This window comes from Macrosteles quadrilineatus, unplaced genomic scaffold (genome assembly GCF_028750875.1).
Source record: "Macrosteles quadrilineatus isolate MER2022 unplaced genomic scaffold, UCM_ALF_1.0 Scaffold_5__1_contigs__length_97177068, whole genome shotgun sequence".
Lineage (NCBI taxonomy): Eukaryota > Metazoa > Arthropoda > Insecta > Hemiptera > Cicadellidae > Macrosteles > Macrosteles quadrilineatus.
In genome coordinates this window covers 2,063,283-2,080,318 of record NW_026542598.1, presented here as the reverse complement: position 1 = coordinate 2,080,318, position 17,036 = coordinate 2,063,283, and the positions used below count along the sequence as shown (strand labels likewise).

General features: G+C 33.9%; 1 protein-coding gene across 1 annotated transcript in view; it reads right to left on the bottom strand.

Moving 5' to 3' along the window:
* LOC128994144 (elongation of very long chain fatty acids protein 7-like) overlaps window positions 1-17,036 on the bottom strand; it is a 46,107-nt gene that overhangs the window by 17,019 nt on the left and 12,052 nt on the right. Inside the window, exon 2 of the mRNA XM_054418455.1 lies at window positions 14,121-14,150. The gene's annotated coding sequence lies outside the window, so the exon portion shown is untranslated. The remainder of the gene's footprint in view (window positions 1-14,120; window positions 14,151-17,036) is intronic.

The following is a 17,036-nucleotide window of genomic DNA, read 5'->3' as shown; positions in this document are numbered from 1 at the left end:
TTTATAAAGCAAACGTTTAAAGCTAGATTTATGATACATTAAATCTAGTAGATTATTAGCTCTATTAGCTATCTTTCAATGCAATAATCATGCACATTTATTTTTTTCCCAGGCCACTAGTTTACCAAACTGAAAATAAGTGAAGTTTCAAAAGAAAATCTTGTAAAGGTTTTACACAAAGTAATGGTTAAAAATAAAGAGCTACTTGTAATTTTAATAAAATGCTAATATTTTTTATAGAATGATCTATGAATTAATTATGACTAGTCTATCTAATAAACATCAGATATTTTTATAAAATTGTGCTTTTCTTTTTTTAAAAAAGGTGTTTTTGTGTAGTTTTTTTTATGAAGTATAAGGTGTCAACACTTCCCTGTAGTATATCCTGATTGAACAGATTTCGAAAACTTAAAAATATGATAACTTGGTTTACATTATTTTTATTTCCAATTCTATTTGCAATTTAAATTACATTGCAATAAATTTATGGGCCCCTAACCTTATACCATGGGCCCTTTATATTCGGTGGCTGTTTACATGGTTACTATTACATCAAAGAAATATCGGACAGCAATTGTACCGGTATGCATTTAAAACATATCAAATTCATGTTAAAGTAAAATGAACTAAAAGTTGAAATTTAAATTAACATGGCTGTCGGTAACTGCATCGATCTCGGTTACTATCAGATCAAAGAAATATCGGACACCATTTGTATGGATTTAAAATATATATCAAATTCATGTTTATTAAATAAAATGAACTAAAAGTTAAAAATTAAATTAAATTTATTGACTAAATAATTAAGTGAGAACTAGGTGAAACCCGTTGAAATCGACGATTACTGTTAAGGTTTTATGTAAAATCACCAATCGATGATAAATAACGTACTCTATTTTTGGAACAATTTGGGTTGTTCGTGATTCAGCAGCGTGCTTTAGGTACATCCGATCAAAACCAATCAATAAAATCAATACATCCTAATCAATAACTTAGATAAAAACATAGGATAACGTATTTAGAAGTGAGTAAATATATCCAAAATAATTAAATTCTATAACCGAGAAAATCAGATTTATGTTTGTAGATAGAGTAATGCAGTTAGAACTTAACTGATTCAAACGATTTCAATTTAAGTAAGAAAAAAAATAATATTTATGTTTTTTTGGTCGAATTAATAAGGTAGGTGGATAAATAAATTATATTGCTTGATGGCAAATCTGTGTGTGCCATCAAAGTGCATACCTTTGATTATAGATAAAAATTATGAAAATCTGTTTAAGAGCCATACGAACTCGGAAAAGAAAAACCAAATTTAACTCTTATAAGAAATGTACAGTGAGGAAGTTGCTTTTGAGCATAACTCGAAATACGTCAGATAAACGAATGCCGATGCTTTATGGCAAATCTGTGCGTGCATACCTTTAATTTAAAACCAAAATTAGGAAAATCGGTCGGGTAGAAGCAGCGACCACAGTAGAAGAGCTTAATCGACTCGGAAAGAAAAAAAACAATAATTTTTAATATATAGACAATTGGTTAGCTATAGAAAAATCAACTATGAAATCTAGGTGAAACCGTTGTGGAACCTAATTAAATGAGTTGGTAAAGTGCAACAATAAACTATCACTGGTGACAAACACTACTGTGCCTCTATATTCAATGCTTATAATCAGCTGTGCAGTTGACAACAGTGCCAACTGACGTAAGCAAAACGAATCGACTGTCTTTTGTCTTTGTTACAAAAGTGACATTTTCGTCGAATACTTTCTCTGTTACGTATTGGTTTGGTTCAATTATCCTAATTTGGGTTTACTTATTGGTATTATTTGGGAACAAAGAGAAATATAGTAGTTTACGCAACGATTGCGTGAAGATAGTTTTAAAGACACGAGTAGAAAAAAACTTCGACGAGTATCGTTAACACTACTACTTACCTACCACAGTTTTTTTTTTTAAGTTCGGATCTTAGAATTGAAAAGTGACCCATAACAGCATAGTTTCACTCATAACATTTGGGTTACGGACCAATGAGGTTCAAGGATTGAGAGAGAAGAAGTAAAATTGCAATGATTCAAACTTCAACTAATCAGCTGTTCAGGCCAATTTAATAGTTGAGTGGTGCAATTAGTGTTTGGTACAGTGTTTATTTGTATCACTCTGTCAGTAGCAATGAAAGGTTATGAACTAAAACATAACCTCTTTTAGAAGTTATGAGTAGTGATTTTTAGTAATTAAAACACAGTCGTAGGTAAAGTAAAGTACGCCTCTCGCGTAAATAGTGTATGGTCCATGGTTGCCATTTAATTAGAAAGTATTAAGAAATTAAAGTATTAAGAATCCTTGGAGGCTAGCGGCCATCTTGAATAATTTCAAACAGCTTCTGAAGAGTTATTTATCTTCCAAAAATATTTTTTCAAACACTGAATTGTTTATAATTGAAATATCTAGTATACTGTGAGATAAGAAATGTTCTTTGTAGTTTTGAATTGTTCTCCAACGGAGTCCATGGAAGCTAACGGCCATCTTGGATTTGCCGGACAAAAAAGCAAGGTTAATTTCGTTAATTTCAAACAGCTAATAAAAAAATATTTTTTAACACCAGAGTGATTGTAATTTAAATATCTAGTATACTGTGAGATTTGACATTTTATTTGTAGTTCTTTAATAGTTTTACGAGTTAGAACGTCTAGGCTCCAAGGACTCTTAACGACACTCGTAGAAGTGTTTAAGGCACTCGCCAAGGCTCGTACCATAAATTTTCTACTCGTGTTGTTAACACTATCTTTACGCAATCGTTGCGTATACTACTATTAAACAATCACTTTTTTCGTTGGCTCTTGACTATTAATTAGCAAGATCATCCTAATAACGTGTATTAATTTGCTGTGGCTTCAGTAAACAAATCAATCTTTGAATTAATTATCAATGCAGAAAATTAATAAAAAATGCCTTTGAACGGTTTGTATCCGTACGATTGGAGAAATGTATTATTTGTTCTGTATAGTACAGATATAATAGAGAAAATCAGTTTCGTTTTACTCCGTATCCTGTATCCATACCCAACGCAATTTCGGTAATATCACAAAAACCCACGTATATTAGCAGTTAACTCCTCAACTACAATAGTCTTCAAGTGCCGACCACTCTTCAGCTCGCGGCTCTCCAGAAGACTTGAGAACTCCTTCAAAGATCATTTCACAACCATCGTCGTGCTCCTCTTGACATGGATACGCGGAACCCCGGGTGTGCAGGTGGAAGTTGTAGAAACCTCCTGGAGTGCCATGTCGACACCTGCCCTAGGATCTCATGGGGTGCGTTTCGACATAAGGATAATTGTGTGGGCAATTGTCACTGGTTGAGTAATGCAAAGGAAGAATTCGCGAGGAATTTGTTCTTTTGTCTAAAGACAATGAGTGATAGAGCGCCTAATATAACCGGGTTGCAGGCACTGTTGCATTAAAGGTTGTGAAGAACAGACCAGCTAGAAGATAAAGATATTTTTATTATTTTTTAGCGTCTACGCCAGTGGCGTTCATCAAGAAAGCATCAAACTCTTTGAGCGTTCAAAACCGAAATGTTTATAGTAGATGTGCCCAAATACAAGTCCAAAACTCCTGATCGTTTCCAAACAAAATTAATTTCTTCGAAAATATGAATGAGGTTAGTTTTATCATTGATCATCGCCTTTCATCTAATCGACATATTTAATCGCAAAACGCCACCTGGCCTTGATCTAATATGAAAAACAGCTTACAACACGGTTGGGCATTCACGTATGCTATATTAGGTGTTATCAAGATGAGATGATAAGGCCATTGACAAATTCTGTGATAATATTATTGATGATGTCCCCACTCATGTTATCTGAAATATCCTAATATATTAGCGTTCATATTCAGATTTTATGTTGTTTTCATCGTGTGTAGATTAAATGTTGTTTGTGGTTTGAATCGCACAGAAAAGGAAATATTAATTCGATGGTGTCATTAGTTAATCATTTTATTTTAAATTTCATATGTTAGACTTACATGACAAACTTAGAAGTATAGCTAAAACACTTCATTTGCCTGTTTTTGCAACTATACGATTTTATTCTTTGAAAACACTAGTTTTCATCTTCAATTATAAACTTTACCTTTCCAGTTGATATGTCTAATATTTTTTATTCGATACGTACAACTTACAAACAATGCTGATCATTCAGTTAGGCCTAATTCATTCTTGATTATTATTAATTTTAAATACCGGTAAGTCTTTTACTATTTTTTTACAAAATAGTAAAAAAAACTAAATAGTAAATTACACCAATATGTCTGCAACAATCAAACCACGAATACCTTTCAGAAAATTGCAAAATCTATTTCAGTAGGGAACAAGGCCAGTAGATGACCCGGTTCGGGATGATAAAGCACTTAGTCGAGTTTCAACCCAATAATTTCAAAAATCTTAATCATACATCATAAAGTCGACAAGTACAATATCAAACCAAAACCCGGTTAGCTATGTCCTTAGTGTCCCAATCGCTATCATGCCCTGGATTTTCTTTGCAACAAAAATCACATTATATTCCTAACTGAGCTTCTAAAATCCACATTTTCAAAAGTGTATAAATATGTAATTCATTGTGTAAATACTAATAATGATTTAAATCCAATATGCCATAAACATAAATAATGACAAATTGATATAATTCTTGCGAGATGAAATCTAAGACATTCACTTAGTAGAAGATGTAACCACACGAGCCCCGTTGCGGGATGCAGAGCAAATAACAGAACAGACTACGGATCATGACTTGATTATAAGTGGCAAATAACTGTTATGGTGAGATTAGCAAAAACCACATAATCTCCACTCAGGACGATCTTTCTCGTGCATCTTCGTTTTCCTCTTTAGTTTCCGTTTCGTCGTGCCAACATGGTTGAGCGGCATTCTTGTGGTCTGTCAAGGACTCCTCTCAGGATATTATATACGTCTTTGCGAGTGTTGGTAAAAGAGACTAAACAAAATGGTAGATGTCGGATTAGCCTTCTAAAGTTGCCACCAACAATAGTGCATCGTGGTCTGCCAATGGCAAGTACGAAAACTACTATGAATTCTACTTAGCCCTTTAACACCAAGAAAGGTTTGTGGTTTGTGTTTGTGTGTGTGTGTTTGTGTGTTTTGTTACAGTGTCTTAACTGACACATTTAACCTAACCATGTTAAATATTAATCTCTTAATATTAAAATAAAACCAAAATTAGACGTTCCTGAATCAAATAGTTTTCAAGGTATACAATAATTACACGGAACAACCCTAATATGCAATTATTTTGGTCTAAAATCAGACAATAACATACAGTTTCCAAAACAAGTACTAAACAATAGATGGTTTACGTAAAAACAACTTCATAGCCATATTTAGCTGCTCCCGACAGGAATGCCCTGATTGTAGACTTGAACCGGTGGTTATTTTAGAGGTCGGTGACGAGCCGCGAGGGGGCGTGTAAACGTCCTTGACATTTGTCGCACATCAACACAATGGCCGGAAATTTTGCGGAAGGATTTGTTTTATAATCACTTAAAATCCACTTACATGTGCGTATTCCATTTTAGCTACGCTTTTAAGAACCAAAGCGACTTCAAATTCTACAGATCCTAAAATGTAGCTTATATAATTGAGAAAAATTCTTAAAAAAGGAATGATTGGGAAACTTAAACTTTTCCCTTAGCAGTGACGTACTATGTGTACACAGTTGATGCGAATCATCTTTGTAGCTTTGATTACTGATTTCGATCAGCTGTTTATTCAGCTGGATTGTTTATTTAAAGCCTAATAATCAAAAATGCCTATGTTCATTTTCGGACCATCAAAAACTACTAATTTTTCTAAGGATCAATCCGGCAACCTTGTGGTCTATAGGCAAGCACTCAACTACTCAGCTGTCCAACTATATGTTACAAAATATATTCTTTTCAACAACATTGCTGTTTATCAGGAATGATAATTTAGTTTTACAGCTGTGTGAGCATTATATCAAATTTTGATATTCAATATGCGTTGCAAAGCCCCATCAATACTAAAGTCGTTTCACTTTACCTCATACTGGATGTGCCAAACTGTTTCGCGCAGTCGATGTTTGTTTTGTAACAGAACTTGAGAATAAGTCGGCCGAGGTTAATAAGCGGATTCCTAGCGACTGTCACGAAGTGACGAAAGAGTTTAAGCCTACTAGGCGAAGACGGCTCGACATAACTGCTTATCAAGGTTCAATTGAAGGTCGTGGTTGATGTGTTTATGTCATATCGAGTTTTCAAGTTTATTAATTAAATATAGAAAAATGTATGCTTACACTCCTAACACAAGCGAGCACGAAATGTAGTTGGGGAGGGGACGATAATCGTCGAATGATATTTACTTGGCTTGATACATTTTTGGATAAAGTAGTAACGATGTTATTTCGATTTCTGATTTTGACAGGATAGCTGTTTTGAGAATAAGCACGATAGGTTAATAAACGCGGAATAAACGCGGAATAAACGCGGAGTTGTTAGATTATAGAATGATTAATCTCATGTTTCAGATACATTTCCTTGATACCAATACATGTAATTGTGATTGTTAACCTTCAATTACAGCTGTCCAGTCTATCACAACCAAAGAAAACATAAACAAATTGTTCAAATGAGGTGCAACATAATACATTTGAGATATAGAGTCTCCACCTGTTGTAATTGAAGCTGTGAATCTAAGTAATTGTTTTCACAGACAGGCAATTTAAATAATTCTGATCAGCAAATCGATGGTCGTTTGTCATTGTCCGGTTTAGTACAGTGCTCACCTCACTGTATGTATGGTCTTCAGAGTCGAGTAAAATAATTTGCATTTATAATAAATGTTATCCATGCAAATAATGTAATGTATGGTCGTTCTGTTTGTACAGGCAAATTCGTCAGAGTTGATTCCTAAAAAAATATGGTCTTATTCGTTCTTAGGTTTGCAGATCCAAAAACGTTTTCCATTCTGGATTTAAAAGCATGCCTTGAAGATTTGGTTACTCAAAAATCGTTGGTCAGGCTGGGCTACAGTTATTTTGTAAGTTTTCAAATATATCAAATCTACTTTGAAATGTCCTCTACCGCACTAGACTTTATGGGCGCATTTTAATAATTTATTTTTTGTTGACAAAACTAGAGAATCTGGTAGTTTTTCATCTTAGATCTAATTATTTATATTAGGTTGTAAGGTGTTTAGGTGAAATATGTGTACGACTTTTTTGACACCCCAAGATTCTATCTCCAAATATATATTTAAAATAACTAAATTTTCGAATGTATTAGGATAGCTGGTAAACATATTGTGTGTCCAAATGCTATGTTTGTCCTAAACATAGCATTGGTAAAAGATTATAACTCATTGCTAATCGTTAATGCTCCAATCACGGTCCACGGTTGTTTTTTTTCTTTTTATACACTGTTTTTTCAAATCTACTCTTTCACTTCCGCTCACCATTTAATTTTTTTGTGTGTTTTGTCCTTTACCGTCCAAGCCTCAACCCAAATATCTTTCTCCATCCATCCATAACGTTTATGTTCAAGCGTTACTTAGTCCGCTGCGGTTTCCTGGTATCTGATTTACAAAGCCATTTCAAAACACCTATCTTCAAAAGATCGTAAAAGAAATTAGATATCGGTATTACGAAAGACAAAGACTCTTGTAGGCGTTCCCGTGCTTAACAATGCCTCGTGCGCAACGATACAACACTGCCGCTGTACCGCGCCGTGCCGTGGCCAACCGATTGGTCATATTTTTGAGTTGCGCAACAGAATTTGTCAAAAGTGGCGGAACGCATCGCCAGGCTAGTCCGTAGCGCGGGGTCGGTGGTGCAGGTGGTGCATTGCAGGCTTGAACTAGGTACAAATTAAATAATTTCTAAGCATATAATGTTTTAAACGAATGTAGTTTTTTTATAACAGCTTAGAGCGAATCAAAGGTAGTCTTTTCTTAGCTGTGTATTTTCTTCCTGTCCCGATCTTCGTTTCTGATTTGAAAATTGTCTGCGCTTTCTTTACCAATTCTTAAATCTTCCATTAGGAAATATTCATAGCACCCTTTTGATAACTGGGCCTTTTACAGTAGTTTGATTTTCAATCGTAAATGTTGTGTTTTTTTAGATCCAGTGCCTTATTTGTATGCTTTTTCATGGTATATTGAATTGATGAAGTACGGGATGGGATATGATATAAAAGTCGTAGAGAAACCTATATGTAAATTTTAAATAATATTTTCAGTCGTTGGCTAGATACAAAATGTTTCTGAATTCTGATTTGTCAAATCTATAGCCATTGTGTCCATTGTATCCATAAGTGTAAAATGTTCTATCTCAAACACGACTTTTATCCAAACCACGGGAGCATGGACTTCGATTTTATCAGTAATATTCATTCTTGCACTTTCCAGTTCACCCCTTTCTTTTCTGCATATCTGCACACTTGTCACACAAATGCGGCAAACTGTAGAGCAATGTTTTGCAAATATATTATTTTATAACGCACAAGAGAGTCACTAGGTGACCACGAACACGTGGTGGACGCTAGATGCAGGACAATGACCACGACTTTACTACAAGGTCAATGCTGTAAACACTGCATTTCACTCTCTCAGCGGCGTCCCATCATCTCATCCGCGGAGAATTCAACGCCGGTAGATACCGATGGCGCGGGCAAGTGGTTACAACACAGAGCTTCTCTACTGAAGGCCTCGGTTCATGTCCAGCGAATCGCCAGTTGCTTTTAGCTACGTGACGATGGCATGACCCGAGGGTTGGAGCCCAACTAAAGTTCCACCACTTCGGAAGCTTTAAAAGCATATTAAATTTATTTTAACCTCGTATCCCTTCTTTTAGATGCGACGCATATTTTTTGTAAGTGCTTATTTATTGCTGACTATGTTAAGCACTAAATATTGGGATGATCTGTGCAGCTTTTTTAGGTCTACTAAGATAGGCTTTGTCAAATTTTAATATTATAGTTATTGATTCCAACTATTTTATTAACACAGTACGAAAATGATTCTATTTCACACATCCGTAAAATATGCAACAGTAACTGATTAAATTATGGACAATCTTCTCCTTTAAATTAAATAACAATTTAGACATTAAATTAAATAATACGCAACACGAGTTGCATTTCATCACAAATATAATTACTTGGAATAATTTAACAGAACACTAAATAAAACCGCGGCTAGGAAGTGACTCTGTGACACTTTCACTCCATACAACATGTAGATTCGTCGTGTTACCAAACATTGAGATTACAACGCTCTTAGTTGTTACTTTCTAATTCGATTCAAGCAACAATTTCGTTTAAGAAATCGATCTAAATCTGTGTTTCGTTTGTATGTGATCGAAATAGAATACTCCCCATGAACGATTGAAACCGTTCGATAAGTGGATAAAAACTGGTAATTCTACGTGGCAGTAACATTTCAAAAACATAAAATAAATTAAACATAAATGTTTAGAAATCAGTCCTAAGCAATGGGTTTTTTAAAGGTTAGTCTCTTTCTCGGATGTCTTTATCTAGTAGTTAAATAACAAATAAAATGTTTCGTGAACAAATTAAAATAAGTTTTTCAATCTAGGTTCCGCATATTTTGCGACCATAATTGAATCTTTATGGATTAGTTGGAGTCCATTTTAAGGGTAGTTATTTCGAGGTTGTAGTGTTTTTTTATGTTTACTACTTGATTTTTCTTTTGACAAACTAGTGTAACTGAATTCAAAAGTATATTCATAAACTATTGCTTGTTATCTAGTATTTCAACCAAAGGGTAAAAAATCTTACAACCTACCTCAAAATAAGAGTAAAATATTTAGTCGTAATTAGCACCCTCAAATTTCAACATCATGAAACAAAAAATTCATTCAAAACCAGGATGTCCGCAACTTTTTTACAAGTTCGACCATATGTTGACCAACAAACTTGCTACTCGCAACTTTAGTGGTCTAAGGTCAAGTTACGACCTAACGTTTAATTCCAAGGTGAAGACTTCGCGTCCGGAAACGCCAGCCCGTCCGGACCACCTTGGCTTTCAGTGTCCGGTTTTCGCTGTTTACGCATTTTGTTTCGGGTTTTGTTTTTCTTTTGTGTAGCCTGAAAGTTTGGATCATGACAGCTTCTCATAAAGAGTGGGACGAGGACAATATGCAAATGAAGATCTAAAAAAATTTCAATATTTTATGTATTATACACTTAAACATTTATTTTACCTATGCGAGTAGCTAGATTTGCATTTTACTCGTTGTAAAAGATAACCACCGCACCGTTGTATTCTCAATCTTTTACATTTATTTCTTTCGTGTGTTACAAAATTTATCTCTTCAATATTCATCATGACCTGTAATTAGTAATGAGTTAAAATGGCTCAAAATAGCCGATTACAGGAAGAAAATTCAATAAAATAATATAATTAAATTAAAATAATAAGTCTGTGAATGTTTCAATTATCGCAATTAATGTTTCCCCAATATATGTCATCTACACCATTACGTCATGATTGCTGTGCCACGTCTCTTAGTTGTGTTTCAACCTTCAAATCTGAAGGTTGCCATTTCGATCCCTAGCAGAGTTTTAAAGTTCTTTTTATTATAAAACCGTTTACATTTTTACAAAAAGAAAGACGTGTGTACCTCGCTGTACTGTATTTATAGTAAAGTTTGTAGATATAGGAGTCTTTAAAGATTTACAATATACAATTTCGCAAGATTGCCACGATCATTCACACCAGGATATTTTAGCACAGATTGCGTACACAAGTCAATTTATGGTTGTGCATTAATATGATTAATTTATGTTTAGTAATCTGTTACTTGTAATCCATTAAAAGGCTTTTATGATTGTTCAAATCACTAAACAATGGTCAACTCACCGTTCACTAATTACATTTTTCTAATAAACTATTCTAGAGGTTAGGTTAGGTTAGGTTTGGTAAGGATTACGTTGGCAATAAGGTATTTAAACTGTAGAATAGTAATTTTGCTGAATAATCTGGAAGGCAGGACCTATTAACTAAATTTAACAGATATTAAGTGCAAAGCACAGTTACACGGATCGTTAATACTTCAGAGGGCGAGTTTATTTTATTCCAAAAGTTACGGTTCTAAATATATTAACATGATGCACACTTTCCAACGTTTTAGGCAATTGAGGGAAACTAACTTCGATTGAGAAACTGACTGAGATTGCGCTAATGTCGACTAAGTTTGACTTTCATGATGGAAATTATATCACTTCTATATCCCAACTTCACAAGTTGCGCTCTGAGAGAAACTTGTGCAAAATAGAGAACTCTATGAGATGACTTTTGTTGGGAAACTCTATTAGTTAAATCCAGACTTATTTTGATTATTTTGTACTAGAGGTAGTCCATTGGTCGAAAATTCGACAAAAAATAGTTACAGACTTCTCTATTTTCATCCCACACTGTAAATAAAACATGTGATTGGAATCTGTTTTGATTTTCTGTTCATCTTTCTCTTTCTATTACGTTGTTATTTTCGTCACCATCATGGCAACCCAAAAGACCCGTGTTAATTTGTTGAAGTTTTTAAATTTATTTTTGTGCTTAATTTTAATTTATAAGATTCTGCACATCTACAGGAAAATATCTTTCTAACAGTATGCGTGGATTTTCCCTGCAATTCACACGACCTGAGAGAAAAGGTTTTAATGCTTGAGAAGAAACATGCTTGCCTATTGATGTATTGATGTATGTATTGAGGGACTAATACTTCAATGCCTATAGTCAACTGTATTTATCATGTTTGACTATGAATCGAACATATTTTATGTAAAAATCTATCTTAGTAACAAACAATCAAACAAAACGTCAGCAGCATGAACAAGTCAAATGGTTAAGTCAATGGTTATGCTCACTAAGATACATACGAAAATACTTCATCCACGTCTATATGTATTTTCTGCTACAAAGATTTTCGTGAATTGTGATTCAATCTTAACACAGTTATACTATCGAGAGTCGGGTTTTATAACTGGCTTCAGCTTTAGGATTGGAACTATGTGTCTATTTTACAGTAGGCTATATTCAATTATGATTCAAAACTGATTAACTATACAACTATTTCAAAATTGCAAAACACAGCCTGCTCTAGTTGATTTTTTGCCAACCCGTCAGTAACTCTCGGGTGATTGTGTACACGCAAGCCACTTCGTTCAACTTTTACGTATTTGGGATTAGCTTGGAAAATACAACGAAGTAGAATTCCCTACGAGATTTTTAATAGATTTAATGAAAAACAAAGACCCAATTAGGTAAAATTTTGTCACATCCGAATTCAACTTTCAAACTAAAATGGTGCAACATTTCAACATCGATTCGAAATGTGTGACAAACCCGTAATTGCTAGCTAAAAAATAAAAAATTGGATCTTTTTTTATGAAACAAGATTCAATAGGTCCTGCATGTAAGAAAATATATTTTTTTTTTAGTTGGACGAAAAATTCAGAGTGTCGACATAATTACGTTTAATTTTAATCAAAATTATTTTCCTGCAGTCACCCGACAAAGTGGGCTTCCTTGCACAGATTGCAGTACAGAAAGCCTTACTTTGGTGCACAACACTATGATTCCAACCAAACAACACAAAACATCGTGCTTTTATTATGCACGTAATCCGTGTACGCTTGAAAATAAGCTGGCAACACTTAAAGATATTACGACTACGATCAGCTGGTGCAGTGTTTCCCATTTCGTTCAATGTTTGGATTTATCCTAACCTAAAAACGTGTTGTATAGTGTTTGAAAGACTAATAATTATTTATATGATTTATAGTAACTGTAGGAAAAATGTGTAACACGAGTGCAAACTGCCTTCACCCACTAATTAGTTACACAAATAACTATCGTACCTTTCACCATACTTTAATATACACTTATTATGTTACGGACAACATAGTTTAGATAATGTTTCATTATTTTTGGAACTTCCAAATTTTTGAATGGACCCCTTTAAAAGCAATGTTTAATATTTGTCAAACAATAAATAAATCAGAATACTGTACCTATTTTAAGGAAAGCAAACAGCACCATTCCCTTTACTATTTTGATAATAACCTAACGATACAAACAGATTTTAGAATAGTTATTAATTTTTTAAATCTATGAAAAGCGACATAGACAAAAGTAACTCCAGTCCTTCATATTTGACACTGCAACTTATAGGATAGTCTTCTAACCAACAAATGCATAAATTTCTCTGCCATCGTATCATACGTATTACAGAAGCCATACTTATGTAATCTTATTTTATCGAACACATGCATTCACACCTTTTTCAAGCATACCTTACGATCCAAATACGATATTCTAACCTATTAGAAATATGTAAAGTATTTACCAGTGGAGGTGAAGGGAGAAGTTGCCGAAGAGTAGTCCGTTAAAGGATGTACACACTACCCCTACACATTCATGACAGAAATATTCGAGAAAGTTAAGGGAGAAAGTCGTAGCAGAGCGCGATCAGAAATAGAAAATAAAATTAAATGTAAACCAAAGCAACAAACGCACCATTGGGACTGGAGCAAGAGTTGTATCTCGATATTTCACCATGCTCTGTGTGGCAATTAGGAATGGCTTTGGCAAATTGAATAATCGTTTACATATTTATAAGCTGCGTTTTGAATTTAATTCTGTAAATGCTACATATTGATATATCGAGTCTTTTTCTGATGAAGTTGGTCAGGTAAATTTAGGTTGAATGTCACAAAAGTTAACAGAAGGTATATCATCAACATGTCAGACAGAGTGCGGCTGCCTACAGAGATTTTCAAAATTCTGGAGTCAGTTATGGTAGCAATTATTAGTAGCAGTGTAGTTATAAAATTATTTTAGAAAAAGAGAAGAATAATTAAATGTTGACCGAGTCTTAGGTTTAACGTGAATATGCTAAAGTTGCAGATATTTTTTAACACACTACTTTAACCTGTGATTTAATCAAGGCACTGATGCAGGTTAAGGAAACAGTGTGCAAGTGAATGATATGCACAAATTTAGGACATCAAGTACAATGACGGAATTATATTATAACGATAGATAATAGTTGTACTCACGTTTAAAGAACCTCCAGTGGCAGTGAAACCCTGAAAACATAAACCAAATTTTTAGAATTTCATTTAAATTACATCCACAACAGTTAGTTTAAAGTTATATTTGAATAAGGCGTTAACAATATTTTTTTCCTACAGTTACCTAACAATGTACATGTTCTCTCACTGATTTGAGAAAGCAAAGTGGCCAATTCGCTCATCAGTGAGACAATGTTAACATTGTCTCACTCTAATTACTTTGTCTCACTCCAGATTTGCAACGTGAAGGCACGAAATAGTGAGCGCGTAACATGCAGGCAACATCGTATGCGCGCGAAATACGTTGGCAGCACTGGCTGTAAATCAGCTGGTCAGCTGTTGAATTATTGTATTTGTCACTTCACATTAAATGTTATATTAAAAGTTCACTTCTGTGTAAAAAAAGGTTATGTTTCTTCACAAATTAATTTGTTTTATGGTAACTGTAGGAAAAATATAATGTGCAACTCAAGTGCAAAGTACAATTGCCTCACTCGAGAAACCATTCCTCACTCGCCTACGGCTCGTGAGTAAGGATTTCTCTCGAGTGAGTCAATTGCTTACTTTTCTCACTAGTTGCACAAATAACTATTTCCCGAACACACTTTTATAGCTTGGCAGTTCTAAATTAAATAAATAAGCTTGGTTTATATATTCTAAAAATAAAAATAAATTCTAAAAGCACGGTTTATAATTGGACTGTCCATCAAGTTAATATCTTTTTTTTATTTTACCCTCTACCCCTATACCATCTTTTTGTAAGTTCAATCAAGTACTTTAAAACCTGCTGAATATTTTACGGACACCCGCTGCATGCAGAAATTGTTTTTTCGAGTTTGAGTTTTGAGTGAATTTATCCTGGACCCAAATAGTGGTTTTCGAAGTAATGTGTGTATGTGTGGATGTGTACAGAGCTACAGACAGACCCCACCTTCAGTCCGATCTTGATGAAATTTGGTATGTAGGTACTAATCTATGTTATCTCCAGCATTTTTTCATATTTATTAAATGTTAAGTTTTAATGGTGATTTCCCTATAAAATAATGGAAAATTTTCTCGAAAATGGCCCAAACGATTTGAAAAAAAAAATTATAATGTTATAGGCCTATAAATTCTGAAGAATGGCAAAAATTCCATTTCCATAAAAATTACGGTTCAAAAGTTATTGTAACTTAATTATGTTATTTTCCCATAAAACCCCATAAAATAAAAAAAATTACTTTAGGAAAAAAGCCGGGTTTGATTAAAATTAGTGTGTTATGGTCCTTATAATTCTAAACAAAATAGTGCAACATTGCTGTAACAATTACGGTTCAAAAGTTATTGCAACTTTAGTGATATAAGATATCATCGATACTTCCGCCGCATACCCATGATAAAGGTTGTTGACAAGCTTATGGGAGAAAGTATGTGTCAGATTGATGATACCATTTATTTACAAGGATATTTAACTTTGAATAGTGCAAAAATACTTCTCATCACACAGTAAAATCTAAAGCCTAATTTTATTGAGTATTGAGTAATTTATGTTGACGTTTAAATTCGCCGATTTGAGTAAATATTTCTCTTTTATTTTAGGGCGGATTTTACGTTTCTCTACTTGATGGAACTAGATTTGAAATTGGGTTTTTATCAAGACATAGAGTCAACAAACCCCTTCTGCATAAATCGCACAGAAGCATTAAAATGTTCTTCAGGGTGGAAAATCTACAAGGGAGCATGTTAAATATACGCTAAACCTTTACAGCTGTCATGAACATATGACTACAAACTATAATGTCAGGAATCAGCTGTTCGCAAATTTCTACGTTGTGGGTACGAAATGAGTGGGCGCATCAGTTCGTGTTCGTGCGACTAAAACCTTAATTCAATAGTGATTATGTTGATTGTAGGGTTTTTATAAAATCATGGCTTGTTTCAGTGGATTTACCACTTCCCATCAAACCCCTGTCTGCGAAGACAAGATTGCAGTTATGTTGGTTAACTATCAATTTCACATTTTACGTTAATCTTTCGGTTTTGACATAAAATTATTTTCATTGCTGTTTTATGGGACGTGGCTGGTATATTCGAGCGAACTTCTGTTCTGAATGAAGACGAAAGTCCAAAGTCCACCAATCATTAACGACTTTTAGCCAAAGATAATTTCGTGGTTCTTTGGTCTCTGAACTAATTCTTCTATCTAGTAAACAAAAAAGGTTCTCTTATAATTAGTATAACATTTTCTGTAAAGGGGATTTTCTTGACTGAAAACTATGGACTAGTAATACGATTTTTGTGTAGGTACTGAATTCGTTCACTTAATGTTAAATTAAATTTTATATTCTACGGTGTTTTATGTTATTTCCAATTGGAATAGTAACCACACGCTTAATTGGTTATTCTATGGAAAATCTCTCCCTCAATATTCATCAAACTATACCATTAATGATGACATTTTCCCCTTAATCATTATGTTTCATCAATCCCTTACACGGTAAATCTTTTTAAATATAATATTTTGCACTATTTGGATTTTGTATACAGATTATTTTGTAAATGCTAATTGCTAAAAAACGCTATAACTTACATAACTCCACTCGTACAATAGAGGCAGTCCTGATGAAATGTTGGAAATTCACTAAATGAGGGAAATTGCAGACCTAATTGACATTTTGTGTTGTTTGGTTTCGAAGGCCGCCCAATGACTTGGGGATCAGGAAGGAATTTCAGACAAATTAAGTTCCGTCGTCATTTAGGAAAAGAATGCATCGGTATTTTCCTTATTTTGCTTCTGTTTTAGAAACTGGACTGATTTGTATACAGTTGAGATTTGATTGATGTTAGCTAGAAAACACAAACATGATGCCAAAAATCTGTTACAGCTAATAACTTAACGTGTAAATAATGTGAGCCAGACTG